This window comes from Lactuca serriola, chromosome 6, assembly GCF_051521515.1.
Source record: "Lactuca serriola cultivar US96UC23 chromosome 6, Lser_US96UC23_V15, whole genome shotgun sequence".
Taxonomy (NCBI): domain Eukaryota; kingdom Viridiplantae; phylum Streptophyta; class Magnoliopsida; order Asterales; family Asteraceae; genus Lactuca; species Lactuca serriola.
Window position 1 is genome coordinate 83,920,891 of NC_136413.1, and position 17,129 is coordinate 83,938,019.

Sequence of the window (17,129 nt, forward strand, 5' to 3'; positions counted from 1 at the left end):
TTGCGGGACATTCAGGAGTACAAAAAACTTACCAAAAGATGGTAAAGGAAGTATACTGGGAGGGTATGTGTAAAGGCATAGCAAGAATGATGGCGGAGTGTGACGTGTGTCAACACCATAAATATTTCACAATGGCATCGAGAGGATTGTTGCAACCCTTAGAATTACCAAAAAAAATGTGTGGGTGGACATGACAATAAATTTTAAGATTGGGTTGCCAAGGTCAGAGGGTTACAATGTCATTTTAAAAGAAATACTTGAGAAAGAAGGTATGTTATTAACACTGATTTCAGTTGGTGTAGCAAAGCAATTATCGAAGATCATGATGTCTTGATGGCATTAGTGATCTTATCGATATTGATATACTAATCATATATGGTAGGTTTGTAAAAGTCATTTCAGTAAATGAATTTCACTCTATGGTAAAATATCATGGTAATAATATCTTCGTATCATGTTTCGCATTTATGAGTGTTGATAACTAAAATCCCTAATAAATACCCCATAGAAATAAATTTCTCACTATCGTGTGGGTTCCCCCCCCCCCCCCCCCCCCCCCCCCTTTTCTTTCCTATCGGATTGCCGACTCTAGGGTTTCGATGGCAGAGCTTCACGATGATGTCCTTCCGAATATACTGAAAAGATTGAATGTGAGGGATCTAATCCGATGCAAAAGTGTATGTAAGTCTTGGGAAAATTTGATCTCTGACTCTGGTTTCATTAAATTCCATATGAACTGTAGTTACCAAATTGATTACAAAAACAATGATATAGATAGGAGGATTGTTATGTCAAGGGTCTCTTATCGCAACGGGTCGCGTGTTTGTGATGTTGATGACAGATTATTTGATGATCGTGATTGTCATCTTCTTGGTTCTTCCAATGGATTTGTATGCATCTCTTCTTTTGCTTCTCAACTTGTAGTAGCTAATCCCTCAACTAGAGAGGTTCAAACACTACAAGAGCCTCAAATTCTTGATACCAAGCATTTATGTTGGGGTTTTGGCTATGATTCATCTACGGATGATTACAAGGTTGTATTAGGGTTCCATAAACGTGTTGGTTGGACATGTTTTCAAGTGTTAAGTTTGAAATCAAATGTTTGGAAACTAATTGGAGAATTAAAATATTCGTTTCTTAGTAGGATTGGTATCTTATGCGATGGGGCACTTCATTGGATTATGAAAGATTCTTCATCTCCAAATTAGAAGAGAGTCATTGCTTCATTTCGGCTATCTGAAGAAAAATTTATCAAAATTTCCGAACCTGATGATGAGCGATATGAATCTGGTGTTGCTAGCTGCCCAAATATGAATTTAGGTATTATCGAAGATTGTTTATGCGTATTTCCTTGTGATGGGTTTAATGATAACTTATGGATGCTGAAGAACTACAATGGAAAGCTGTCTTGGGAAATGTTTGAAAAGGACTGTGATATGAACTTAGCTTTACAATGCTTGAAAGAGCAGGAACATTACGTTCCTAACAAGAGAACTTTGTGTCGTGATATGCTGTTCTACAAGACTAAGGAATATATTTGTGCCCCTATCTATATGGAGAGTCTTGTATCTCCCTATGTTAATGGGAGGCCAAAGAGAAAGATACAAGAGAGTAATAGCAAGAAGAGTTGTAAGGTGCGTTCATTTTGTTTATCATATAATACAAACTGTTGAATTATATCTGGATACTGAATTCTTATTAATGCTTATGATGATTCCTGTACATCCCTAAAAAACTGTGTTGATCTTGGCCTCATAGCTCAATCTTCATGTTTACTCATGGGATGCTCTCATTTTCTTTTGTAATATATGAGGTCTGCAAAAGGACATTATCTATAGTTTAAAGTTTTGATCATGGAGCATACTTAAGTTTACTAGCATTCAAGAAGCTAGAAACTCTTCCTGAATTCACTTATATTCTGTTATGACCAAAGATACCAACTACTAACACTAACCACTCAACTAAGCCTACCTAACTGATCTAACAGTAAAAAAACCTTATTGCCCTCACGGCTCTACTTAAGCCACAACTGACAGGACAAAACGTATGCCTAATAAGAAGTGTAACAGACTCATTACCTTCACCCAGTATACATTTGGCCTTCATTTATTTGTATTCTTGCAATGCACTTCAATTTCATTTATTTGTATTCTTGCAATGCACTTCAATTGCAACTATTATTTACTCTTTGAGTCTGGTATATATAATGTTGACTGTTCACTGACTTCCCCTTTTGATTTCTCAGTTGATTAAGCGAGTCCCTATGCTTCCAGTAGCAAGTGGCTAAGTTTGAGGCTGTTGAAGCAGTTTGGATGACATGGCATTGCTTGTTCTCTCTGCCATAAAGATAGCTTCTGATAGTTTTTAGTATCTTATGTTAATAAATTGTGTTTGATGGATTTCAAAAACTTGTGTTTGATGGATTTCAGATACGTATGTTTGATGTTTTTAAAGTGTGATGATTTCTTAGTTTCTAGTAATATTCTTACTTTACTCTGATCTTAGAATTCATACTCGAATTCATTTCAACTACAGTGTTTTTTTTGTTCATTTAATTCCCCATGCCAAATCAAATGCTCTTAATTCACATCAAAGGGCAGTATAGTATTTTTAAGTATGTCAGGGGCAAAACGCGCAATAAAAACATGTTATAGGGGTGGACCAAGTTAAAAAAAAACATTAGGGACCAAGCGTGTAGATTATCAAAAACCACAGGGACCATTCGTGTAATTTATCCAAAACAAAATAATAAAATAGGTGGGTCACGAAGAAATTTAGAAAAAGGAGGGTTGTATTGCAACAGTTTAATGTTAAGCTCAACAATGGAATTAGGGCTTATATAAGACTTTCACAGGGCCACCCTGATGAAATAGTTGAAGTTCATAAAATTATTCATAAGTCGTACAGCAGGATAACACCTATATATACCAGGTGAGAGAGACCAACCAAAGGACTCATAACAGAAAAGAAACTGAAGCCCAAGAGTTATGCAAAAATAAAAACGGAAACAAAATAAAGTAAAGGACTCAAAAAGACCCGTAACATTTAATTTGAAGATATATAGTTATGCTCGTGTATTGGGCTGCGATGTTGATGTTTATGTGCGACTCCTGAGTAATTTCAAACCCTATTTATGGAATCCGGCGTTTATCATTAGAAGCTACACAAACTAAGCTTGATGTTATTTATGGGTGCCATTGAACTGCAGTACAAGTGTTTGATGAAAATCTGCACCGACTTACTTCGGATACGCATTAACTGAGCTCTAGCTTACAACTGTTGAGCTGTGTATAGCTTTATATAAGATGATACCTTTTTAATAATAAAATTCCTAGTGTTTCTTCGTAATCCTGCCTAAAGTTCTTCCTAATCGTCTCTTCATATTCAGCTGTACTTTTTTCTTCTCTGTTTAATGTGTGAGCATAGCTCAGACGCCATTGGTGTTTGAGCTATCCTTATCTGATTCAAAGATGGTTATTAACGCCTAGGGAGCAGTTGGAGGCACTTATTTGTTTATTGAATTCATTGCCACATGAAAGGAGTTCCCTCACTCAGTGTCTTTGTGTGGTCTGAGCATGCACATCCAAACACCCCTTTCATTCCATCAACAGGTGATCCAGGTTTGGTCGGTTTTATTCTACCTCTGTAAATCCGTCAATAACTCAGGTAAATCCATATATGTTTCAGATTGGATTATGTTGCATTTTATGTTCTTTGAACAGCATTGTAAAAATTTGTAAAGAAACGTAATCGAAACAAGATCTTCCCAACATCATCATTTCATTCACTATGAAAGAGATGGTTTACATCAACAGGTTACAAATCAAACCTCACTACAAAATCACTCACACACTCATATTACAAATCTAGTGTGACAACGATTTATGAACAAACCCTAAACGAAAACCCTAACTCAAGATGAAAGAGAAACTGAGAAATACAGATGAGAAAATATATTGGTAGCTACAAATGAGATCATTTAACGCATTATATACATCGACCCACTAGACTTCGGGTATAACCCATAGACCCATTGACCCACGTGTATCCTGTACCTGCATTACAACTTACCACAATATCCACACAAATATATTGTATAACACTTTTACCAAATAACTAACAAATTAATGTTTAAGTTTGAATATTTTATTAACTCTTTTCAACATGCCCCCTCAAACTAAACATTAATTTTTGAAAATATTTTATTACTTTTTAAAAACATCAATCATATTAAGTCGATTTACAATGTATTCATGTTGAACACTACCAAGTGACTTTGTTAAAATATCTGCATTTTGATTAGAAGATACTATTTTATTTACTTTTAAAATTCCATTCTCAATTTTTTCCCTGACAAAATGAAGATCAATTTCAAAATGTTTTGTCTTTTCATGAAATACAGGATTTAAAGCTAACTTAATTGCAGATTCACAAAAAATATCTACAGGTAAATTAGTTTTTATACCTAAATCATGAAGTAATTTTAAAATCCATATTAATTCACAAGTTATACTTCCTAATGCCCTATATTCTGATTCTGTGGATGAACGAGAAACAGTACTCTGTTTCTTGCTCTTCCAAGAAACAAGAGATCCTCCTAGATATACTAGATAACCTGTTACAGATCGACGACTAAACAAGCATTTCGCCCAATCTGCATCCACAAACCCAATCAAATCTAAACTATTAGAATTAGTTATATGTATTCCCATACCAGGACTATTTTTCAAATATCTTAAAAGTCTGAAAGCAATATTAACATGGGACTTATATGGTTTATGCATGTATTGACTTAATATTTGCACAGCATAAGATATATTAGGTATAGTCACAGTCAAATAAATCAACATACCAATAAGTTTTTGATATTCAGTAATATTAACTAGATAATCAGATTTTTCCAAATCATATTCTCTTTTGATAACTAAATTAGGTTCAAGTGGAGTTTTAATTGGTTTACATGCTAGCATACCAAACTCATGAAGTAGTTACATGCAATATTTCCTTTGATTTAAACATATTCCTTTTTCAGTTCTCAATACTTCAATACCCAAGAAATATTTCAACTCTCCTAAATCTTTAATTAAAAACTGAGATTTAAGAAAAATTTTAATATTATTCAACTCAGACTCATCATTACCTGTTAGAATAATATCATCCACATAAACAAGTAGGACTACAAAAGTATTATGAAACTGTCTAACAAATAATGAATAATCATTAATACTTTGCTTAAAACCAAAACTTAAGAGAGAAGAACACAACCTTTCATTCTACTTCCTTGGGGCTTGTTTAAGTCCATAAAGAGATTTTAACAATCTGCAAACTCTGATATCATCTTTAGAATGATATCCCTCAGGTTGACACATATATACACTTTCAGATAAATTTCCATATAAAAAAGCATTGTTAATATCTAACTGATAAAGTGGCCAAGAATTATTCACAGCTAATGCTATTACCACACGAACAGTTACAACTATGGCCACAGGAGAAAAAGTCTCCTCATAGTCTATTCCTTCCCTTTGATTATATCCTTTAGCCACAAGTCTGGCTTTATATCTTTCTATATCACCATTAGATTTATATTTAATTTTATATATCCAACGACAACCCAATTGCTTTTCTTCCTTTAGGAAGATTAGTAATTTCCCAAGTATTGTTCCTATAGAGGGCTTCCATTTCCTCATTCATGGCTTTGATCCAATTTGGATCTAAAGCTGCTTCACTATAAGTCTTAGGTTCAACTGTTTTATTAAGATTAGAAATAAAACAGAAAGACTCAGTATTAAGAGCTGAATAATTTACAGTTCTTTCAATACCATATTTATGTGTACCCTCTACAACATAATCACTAAATCTAACTGGCATGTGAACATTCCTTCCAGATCTAGTGATCCTAGTTGACAAACTTTCAGAAGGATTAGAATTAATTGAATCATTTTCCTCAGTCAATGCAGAAGAGCTTGGAAACAACACATCAGAGGGAGGCACATATGCCTCACCAGTCCGGTTGCTGACATTAGAGGGACAAGTCTCATCCTGGTCCTGGTCTGCATTATCACCATCCATCTGATGGCTACTCCTCAGGTTATATGCTCTAGTATTATCTAGAATAAAACTAGAATCTAAAGACTCATCATAGGAAAATAGGTCATTTGAATTTACAGTGACAACTGAACTATCAGTTAAAGATTAAGTTTTAAGCTTGAAAGGAAACACTGACTCACAAAACTTTACGTCCCTGGAAACAAAAATAAGATTAGAATCAAGACTAAGAACTTTGTAACCCTTTTTATCAGAAGAATAACCAAGAAAAACACACTTATCAGCTCTTTCAGAAAATTTATCATTATTATTCAACTTAGAGACAAAACACAAACATCCAAATACCCTAAGTTTATCAAAAACAGGTGCACAATTATAAACAAGTTCATAGGGAGAAGAACCATTTAAGATTGATGTAGGTGTTCTATTAATCAAAAAAACTGAAGTTAAAATGGCATCTCCCCAGTGTTTAATTGGCAAACCAGACTGAAAAAGTAAAGACCTAGCAACATTTAAAATGTGTCTGTGTTTCCTCTCCACAACACCATTTTGTTGTGGAGTATGAACACAAGATGTTTGATGCAAAATTCCTTTTGATTCAGTTAATTGTCTCATTCTGTTATTTAAAAACTTTGTACCATTGTCAGATCTAGCTACCTTTATTTTAAAACTAAACTGATTAATCAAAATATTAAAGAAAACAAGAACAGAATCATAAACTTCATCTTTAGACTTTAAAAGATAAACCCAAGTTGCCCTAGTAAAATCATCCACAATAGTCAAAAAAATACCTAAATCCTTCTGTAGTTGTCACTTTATAAGGACCCCAAACATCTAAATGAATTAACTCACCAAGTTTAGAAGTAGTATGTTGACTAACAGGAAAAGATTCTCTAGTTCGTTTAGCCTTATGACAAATGTCACAAGGTGGAAGAACTTCACTTCCAATCTTAAGTCTATGTCTCAAAGAACTCAAAACTTGATCAGAAGGATGACCAAGTCTACTGTGCCAAGTTAGTTTAGACACACAACAAACAGAAAAAGAAATAGAAGAATTAGACAGACTACCTAAAGGGGCACTATTAATGTAATAGAGACCTCCAGACTCTCTACCATTCCCCACCATCACCTTTGACTGTAAATCCTGAATTTTGCAATTATGCTCATTAAAAACAACCTCACAATTACTATCTTTATAGACCTTATGAACAGAAAGCAAATTAACATTGAAATCAGGAACAACAAACACATCAAACAGTGTTAAAGAATTAGATAAATTCATGTTACCAATTTTTTCAATCTTAGCTGATGTACCATTGGGATGACAAACCAACAAATCTAATTTTGACACATCCACAGTGTCATGGAGTAGTGACTCAGAGGCAATCATATGTTATTAAACTTGAACAATTTAACCCTTATTCTTATTAACATTAGTCTTGTTATTAAACTTGCTATTAAAAGTAGATGACTGAGATTTATTTACAGACCGAGAAGCCTGAAGAGAAGTCAAAGAACCATTTCTTTGAAGTGATTCTTCTCTAGACACAATAGAAAAAGCAGTTTTCACATTAGGTAAGGGATCCATTAATAAAATGTGACTTTTGACTTGACTGTATGAATCATCAAGTCCAGATAAAAACTGCATAAGCTTCATGAGATTAGAATGATCCTTTAGTTTAATAGAAGCATCACATGTACACTCAGTTAAACTAGTAGGACCATCAAATTCTTTCCATAAAGAATCAAGCTTATTGAAGTAATCTGACAGAGAAGCACCATTTTGTTTAAGGGAATTAATTTGTTGATGTATATTAAAAACAACAGATCCATCATACTTATTGTAAGTTTCAAAAAGATTTTCCCAAATATCCTCAACTACTTCAGAATAAGCTTGACTCTGATAAATTGAGTCAGAGATGGAAGACAACAACCAAGAACAAACAACCACATTAGCCCTATCCCATTTAGTTTTCTTTGAGTCATCAACACTGCTTTTTTTACAAGTACCATCAACAAAGCCTAACTTATTCCTTGCCTTAAGAGCCCTAGAAATAGAACTTCTCCATAACCTAAAGTTTTCATTACCAGTCAACTTGATTGTAATTATAGAAGTAACAACATTATCAGAAGGGTGAATGTAGAGAGGATCATCAAAATTAATCTGATCATCCTTCCCACTTCCACTAGGTGGATCAGTTGAGCCACCCGTCATAGAAGCAAATGAACCAAAAACAGCAAGAAAGAAATCAAGAAAACGTGCCCCTGAATTGATTTTATGTCCAGATGGTCACACACAGACCACCAAGATCTTTAAAAACAAATATGTAAGACAAAAAGAAAGGAATAAGAAATTGCTCACCAAGCCTTTTAGGATGAGTCAAGTGCAGGGATCGACTCTCTTTGTCCGTTCTCAACTAGGGTTTATCAGTGATGAACTCTGACCCCTAGTGAGTTATTTCAGACTCATAGATTAATCGATTTGGCTTAATCTTTGTTCACAACCAGTCTTGTAGACAACCTTGATTTGATCTTCACAGAAGTAACCTACAAGATCACAAACAATCTCCCAGTACCAGATCCAAAAGAAAATAGATGTTCGATTTGATTTTCCAGAGAAAACCCTAAATCACAACGAACATCAAGAAGAACACAGTTGATGAAATAGAAGATCAGAGTTCACACGAACTCATGATTAAACAAACAACTGCGTCAATCAAAGAGCAAATAAAGAAAGGAGTTCAGAAATTACCAGTACGATCGTGAGACGAACAATCGCAAATCAACGAACGTCACCAGAACACCAAAGGAGCCATAGCTCTGATACCATGTAAAGAAACGTAATCGAAACAAGATCTTCCCAACATCATCATTTCATTCACTATGAAACAGATGGTTTACATCAACAGGTTACAAATCAAACCTCACTACAAAATCACTCACACACTCATATTACAAATCTAGTGTGACAACGATTTATGAACAAACCCTAAACGAAAACCCTAACTCAAGATGAAAGAGAAACTGAGAAATACAGATGAGAAAATATCTTGGTAGCTACAAATGAGATCATTTAACACATTATATACATCGACCCACTAGACTTCGGGTATAACCCATAGACCCATTGACCCGCGTGCATCCTTTACCTGCATTACAACTTACCACAATATCCACACAAATATATTGTATAACACTTTTACCAAATAACTAACAAATTAATGTTTAAGTTTAAATATTTTATTAACTCTTTTCAACATTATAATAATCAAACCCCTCTTTACCTGGAATATGTAGTTGGGTTGGGGGCAGTCCTTATGCAAGGAGGAATACCAATGGCCTAAGGCCTAATACAGTTAGGTCCTTGGTACCGGTTCTCGGCACAAGCCAGTTTATGAAAGAGAACTAATAGCGATAGTATTCACCATTCAAAAGTGGAATCCATACATGGTGTCAAAGTGTTTCATAGTTCAGGCAAATCAACGAAGATTTAAATGTTTGCTTAGAACAACAAATCATTACCGAAGAACATCAAAATTAGATGTCCAAACTATTAGGATATAATTTTAAAATTCAATATAGGCCCAAAAAAAACACAACAGATATACATTCATGAAAGGGGACATCATCAACCTTCGGTACCGTTTCAGTACCATGGGTAGTCTAATGGAATGAGGTTTTGTGAGAGCTGTCCTGGGCTCGAGAATTGTGGATAATAAGGCGGCATGTTCGAGAAGGGACTTCCGCACCACCGAGGCTTAGTGATGAAGGTGACTGAATCCTTTATCAAAGTTGTTTAGTGTTGCCTCGATAATCATCTTGAGTTCCTTGTCTATTTCATGAGTAACATGCGAGTGAAATTGCAGGACATTCAGGAGTACAAAAAACTTACCAACAAATGGCAAATGAAGTATATTGGGAGGGTATGTGTAAAGGCATTGCAAGAATGATCGTGGAGTGTGACGTGTGTCAACACCATAAATATTTGACAATGGCACCGGGAGGATTGTTGCAACACTTAGAATTACCAAAAAAATGTGTGGGTGGACGTGACAATAGATTTTAAGATTTGGTTGCCAAGGTCAGAGGGTTACAATGTCCTTGTTGTTGTAGTGGACTGCTAGAGTAAGTACGTGCACTTTGTTCCATTGGACATGTCTATAAGCATCACCAATAATATGAGAATTAGTTAATGGGGTGATTTAACCTTTTATCATCTAAGTAGGGTTGATATTTTATCGAAGTTGTTAGTACTTAACATTTATAAAATGTTAGATTTGGATTCGGTTTGTTGGGAAACTGGTATTTATAGGTTCCGCCATTATTTGATGAATAATTAGAATTTTATTTTGAATCTAATACTTGTGGAGACCTTCCTGTTTCTCGAATTATATAAATTCTACCTGGTTCTCATTATAACTGTAAAGTCCCGAAAAACAGATCTACCAATGATCAAAGAGAATCACAGATGCAAACACGAATTAATAAGAAAATATAGAACAAAACCAAGCTTGCATACGCTTTAAAGCTATAAAACGTCTGATACAATTTGGGAGATTACGAAAGCATCAACAACAAATAAAGTCTGACACAACACCCTATTTAAAGACTCGACTTACAACCATAAAGTGTTTACGGCCGTAAACACATCTTGACCGTAAACTCATGACAAAAGACAATCTTTCTACACATCCACTATTACCAACTATTATGCCTAGACCAAACCACTATACAGGGTCTTTCAATCTCCCCCTTGGTTTGGACTAGCTCGGCCCCATTCCTTTCTTTACCAGCATGACATCCATTTGAAAAACAGTGAAGTTCATATAAGAAGCATATGCTAGGAAGATACGAATTGCCTCCAAGCGCGCTACGGGAGCATATACTTCAGTGTAATCAAGACCCTCGATATGTCGAAACCCACGAACTACCAGTCTAGCTTTGTTTCGCACAATGACGCCTGAATCGTCCTGCTTGTTACGATAGACCCACCGTGTGTCAAGAGAGTTTTTGCCCTTTGGTAACTCAACTAACTTCCAAACATCGAGTTTTTCAAATTGATGCAATTCCTCATGCATTGCATCCACCCAGCTAGGTTCATTTAGAGCCATTTCAACATTCTTGGGCTCGATTTGAGAGATGAAACAAGAATATAGACATGTATTAACGTCTCCACTCTGACTTCTAGTTTTGACCCCATCCTCTAGCTGGCCGATGACGTTTTCGATCGGATGATCGCGATGAACTCTTGAGGGTATTTCTTGGCTGACATCGTTTAAAGAGACAGGGAGAGTGTGAATGTTGATCCCTCCTTCATTTGCTGGTTCGGCAGTCCCAGATGTTTCTGCGACATAGTCATCTGCAATAAGATCAGGAAAGAGTAATTCCATGAATGTTGAGGAGACAGCGGAAGCAACATTTGGAGTTAACTCTTTCTCTATAGATATAGGAGGTGTCGTCCCAGCATCAGAGGAATAAGTATGGACTGATTGAGGACTATCATGTACCACAAACGAACTCTCTTGAGGAGTAGAAGATGATTCCCCTACTAATGTTGAAGAAGACTCCCCCTCAGGTGCAGCAGGAGATCCTTCCTTATGAGAGCCATAGGTATTTCCCTCAAAGAAAGTTTTGGTTTTCCCTTTTGATGAACCAGAAGATTTAGATACTGGCTTGTACACGACTTCTTCGTCTTCATCTTCAGAGATGCCCCTCCTATGCGTATCAGATCGAGATACATTGTTTGAGTACATGTCTAAGGATTTAAAGAGTGACGTATAATCAAACAACCAATCCGGGCCCACTCTAGCGTCTGTCTCATTCTCTTCTAACCAACGCACGTCATAGGATTCCACAATTTGCTTGGTTTTCTTATTATAGACTCTATAAGCAGTGCGTGTAGCATACCCCACAAAGTAACTGTCATCTGATTTGGCATTGAACTTTGGGTTGGCATCTAGGTGAAGAAGGGTGCAAGGACAGCCAAATACTCGAAAATGACTGACTGATGGTTTGTGACCATAGTAAATTTCATATGGGGTTTTCATTTTAGCTTTGTTGATGAGCACTCGATTCTTAACATAACAGGCAGTGTTTATTGCCTCCGCCCAATAGAAAACAGGAAGCTTGGAGTCACACAACATCATCCTTGCAGCATCTTTAAGTGTTCTGTTTCTCCTCTCAGCAACACCATTTTGTTGAGGTGTGTGAGCTGAACTAAATTGACGCAGGATCCCCTTCTCAGCGCAGAAGTGATTGAGAACAGAATTCTTGAACTCTGTTTCATTATCGGTGCGAAGTGCCTTCACACTTTGATTGGTCTGATTCTCAACAAGTATGATGAACCTTTTGATCAATTCAGTGACGCCAGCATTGTTGGATAGAAAGAAAACCCACGTAAAATGAGAGAAATCATCAATCACAACTAAACAGTAAGAACTTCTATTGATGCTTAGCACGTTCACTGGACCAAATAAATCCATGTGAAGAAGTTGTAGAACCTGACTTATTGAGTTAACTTGCTTCGGCAAATGTGGCTTTCGATGATGCTTTCCTTGAGCACATGACACACATTTCTCAAACGTGATAAAGTCTTTGACAGGCAATCCACGAACCATCTCATTCTTTGCAAGACGATTGAGATTTTTGGCGTTAGCGTGACCTAATCTTCAGTGCCACATCATTGCAGTTTGCTCAGAGATCTTTGAGAACAAACAAGTAACTTGCTCTGGGAGATTGCTATTCATATCGATAATATAGGCAGTTCCATCCCTTTTTGACTTTACGAGAATCCATTCTTCAGGGATGACAAAGCGTGGATTTAAGATCATGCATTCCTTGTCAGTGAAATGCGTAGAATAGCCCTTGTCACAGATCTGCGAGACACTTAGCAGGCTGTGTTTTAGCTCTAGAGCGAAATTCACATTTTCAAAACTCAGAACTCCATTTGATACCGTGCCCTTTTGTGTAATTTTTCCTCCATCTCCACCCGCAAAAGAGACATATCCCCTATTAAATGATTGAATGTTGTTCAGTTGGGTGATGTCTCCTGTCATGTGCTGGGAACAGCCGCTGTCGATGAACCATGGTCTGACGACATTTCCCCGCAACTGCCCTTGCAAAATGTGCAGGTTTAATTAGATTTGGGCACCCAGGTCATGATCTTCCTGGGTGATCCCGATGCCTTTTCAGATTTATTGCACATGAACTTCTCTGAGGATACAAATGATGTATTGGGAGTAGATTTGGGCTTCCATTTATAATTAGGTTTTTTGAAAAATTCAGTCAACTTTGTCATTTTATGTTTAACAATCTGCTTAAAGCATGTGTTACTTCTACCAGAATTGGTTGAAGATCCACTATTGCTTTGGGATGAGCTTGACCTTGGCGTGGCTATGCTCCTTTTTGGTAGACTGTTCGAGACAAGTTGATTAAAAAACCTTTTATGTCTGTGAAAAATATCCCTTTTTCTATTTCTTTCATCTACCCAATCATCATTTCGAGAGCGACTTCTAGAGGAATTTCTATTTAAAGACCTTCCTTTGAACTCGTTCTCCCCTCTTGGAAGATTATGACTCACAAACATTCGATTAAGACAATTTCTAGCAATATGACCCCTAGTACCACAATTAAAACAAATCTGGCTGTTATTGTTAGAACTTGTGCTGCAGTTATCAGATTTGTTTTCCCTACAAACACCCTTGCTTGTCTCACAGAAACATGCAATATTATTAGGTTGTGAGGCAAGTGAGGGTGCTATACTTATTGAGGGTTGTGAAACTAGTGGTGTCTCAAAATTTTTATCACAAACATTCAAATTGTCAACCAAACTGTTCAAAAATTTGTCAGGCATATTAGAAACACTCAAAACTGTATCAGAGGTAGCAGCTATTGTATCAGAATAATTAAAAACACCACAAGAGATATTGTCACTTAAAACATTCGAAAAAGAATTGTCTTTATTTAAAATGAAAGCTTCAGGTTTGGACTCGATTTTATTTTTAGAAACACATCCTTCAACTTTGTGCTTTGACTGATTCAAGGATTGATTTGCAGGAGAAGTAGAAATGTTAGTACTTTCAACATTAATAAATCCTCCCGAAACAAAACCGGAGGGCTTGCCATAAATCATAAATGATTCATTGGCAATGTCTTCTTTGGACAAGGGCTTGGACACATATGAATGATTAAAAGGAGGAGGTACATGATTATACCCTAGACCTTTTGGTTGATTCCTTTTAAACTGCATACTTTGGTCTATCATATTTGCAACCACCTCACTTGAGAAATCATATTTTCTAACATAATCATAGTTTTCACATTTGTTGCTGTAGTCTTCCTGGAGTCTCCTAAAGTCTTTAATTTTTTATTCTAGTTAAACTTTAAGTGGTTTTTGTCCTTTTCAAAGTCGGTACCCTTCATATCTAAGGTCTTCTACGACTCTTATTAATTTGTCATTGAGTTCACGAAGAATCCTAAGATTTTCTGCTTCATTGCCTAATGTCTCAATTTTATAATGTAAAGTTTTCACATAATCTACACAAGCCTTAGAGCATGATAGGAGACTTACCTTGGACGAATTAGGTTCATGGGAAGAAGATACCATCAAGCCAAATTGTAGCTTCATCATACTGCCTTCAGCTACTACAGTCCCTGCTGGAGTGTCATCCCTTACTTGTGCTAGATGAGCATTTTCTGGTCCAGACAAATTTAGAGCTTGTATTTGATCATCCCAGTCAAAAGATTGTGCAACCATAGCCTTTTCATTGTTTGCTTGACTACTGCTTCGGTTGTTCCCAACTGCAACCATTGTTCTGTCATTATTAACCCTTCTATCGGGGTGTGGGCAATCACGAGCAAAATGCCCTGGCCCGTGGCAATTGAAACATCGAAGCTTTCCTTTTTTTAATCCAACCTTCTTGTCAGCGCTCATTCCCCAATTGTTCTTCCCTGTCTTTTTGGCAAACTGTTTTGCCCTAAATACAGCCATGGCAATTTGCCATGTGATGTCCATTTCCTCTACGTCCTCCAGATGGATTTGATCAAGATCTGCAAATGACAATTGAGGTGGAAGTTCCCTAGCTACAAGAGCATTATAGCAATTCACAAGCCCTGCTGCAAAGACAAGGTTTTCATCACCCTCATTTCCCTTTGAAGAGGAAGCCACATTTGAGGATGAAGCAGTTTGGGTAGACATTAGAGGATGGCTTTGTGGGTAGGGAATGACCGGTGTAGAGGAAGATGAACCTGCAGGAGTATAAGAGAAAGAAGAGAGAGCATTATTAGTTGAAATGCCAAGATTGGCAGCTAAGTAGGAGTTCGCATGATTGATCTCTCGCTGCTTGTCATCAATATCACACGCTTTGATGACAGCCATCACTTCAGCTAGAGAAAGGCGATTGAGATCCTTAGTCTTCTTAATCACAACTACATTCATGTCCCAAGATTTTGGGAGAGCATTTAGTAGCTTCTTATTAATTTCTGACTTTGTATAGAAGATCCCTGCCACAGTCATCTCTGCGTTGAGAGTTGTAAATCGCTGCAGTTGAGCTTCGAGAGTCTCTCCGGGAACATAATTAAACATATTGAAGCGTTGCCTCAGCATATCTTGGCGACTTTCTCGCATGTCTTCATTTCCCTCATATACTTCAATAAGGGCTTCCCATAGTGCTTTAGCAGAAGTATACTCTCTGAATCCTTGAGCAATGTCTGGAGATAAAGCCATAGTCAAAATGGCCAATGCCTTTTCTTGGTCTTCTACACTCTCAAAGTCTTCATCAGTGTAGCTTTCGATTTTCTTGTCGACCACCTGCCCCCCAACTGTAGGGGTGATTCTGACTGGATCCTTTAAAACATATTTCCAAATCTTGAAGTCCTTCATCTTTATATATTTCTCAATTCTATATTTCCACTCGGGGAAACCATCAGCGGACATAAGTCTTGGAATGCGCGTGGTTGTTCCCATCACAACATCAAGTTCTTGGTATTGAGTTGAATTTTGTGTTTCCATTTTTATTAAAAAAAAATTATCTGTAGTAAATTTTAGGCCGTAAATTGGAAGACAAAATCTGGCTGTAAACACTCTTTACGGCCGTAAACACTAGTTTACGGTCAAGAGAGAAAAATTTATTTATTTATTTATTTATTTATTTATTTTAATTCAGGAATTAATTTCAGGAAATAATTTTAATTAATATGTAGCAATTGACACAAGAGAGTAATAGCAAGGAGAGTTGTAAGGTGCGTTCATTTTGTTTATCATATAATACAAACTGTGGAATTATATCTGGATTCGGAATTCTTCTTAATGCTTATGATGATTCCTGTACATCCCTAAAAAACTGTATTGATCTTGGCCTCATAGCTTAATCTTCATGTTTACTCATGGGATGCTTTCATGGAGCATACTTTAGTTTTGATCATGGAGTATACTTAAGTTTACTAGCATTCAAGAGGCTAGGAACTCGTCCTGAATTCACTTATATTATGTTATGACCAAAGATACCAACTACTAACACTAGCCACTCAACTAAGCCTACCTAACAGATCTAACAGTAAAAAGACCTTATTGCCCTCACTGCTCTACTTAAGCCACAACTGACAGGACGAAACGTAAGCCTAATAATTTATTTGTATTCTTGCAATGCACTTCAATTGCAACTATTATTTACTCTTTGAGTCTGGTATATATAGTGTTGACTGTTCACTGACTTCCCCTTTTGATTTCTCAGTTGATTAAGCGAGACCCTATGCTTCCAGGAGCAAGTGGCTAAGTTTGAGGCTGTTGAAGCAGTTTGGATGACATGGCATTGCTTGTTCTCTCTGCCATAAAGATAGCTTCTGATAGTTTTTAGTATCTTATATGTTAATAAATTGTGTTTGATGGATTTCAAAAACTTGTGTTTGATGGATTTCAGAAACGTATGTTTGATGTTTTTAAAGTGTGATGAACTCTTACTTTCTAGTAATATTCTTACTTTACTCTGATCTTAGAATTCATACTTGAATTCATTTCAACTACAGTGTTTTTTTTGTTCATTTAATTCCACATGCCAAATCAAATACTCTTATTCACATCAAAG

The 17,129-nt window shown here is 36.3% G+C and overlaps 1 pseudogene across 1 annotated transcript; it reads left to right on the forward strand.

Moving 5' to 3' along the window:
* The first annotated feature begins 568 nt into the window (after positions 1 to 568).
* Positions 569 to 16,865, forward strand: LOC145058100 (F-box protein CPR1-like; annotated as a pseudogene). Its single transcript, XR_013686226.1, has 2 exons — positions 569 to 1,634; positions 16,779 to 16,865. The product of XR_013686226.1 is annotated as an F-box protein CPR1-like (transcript).
* Positions 16,866 to 17,129: the final 264 nt, after the last annotated feature.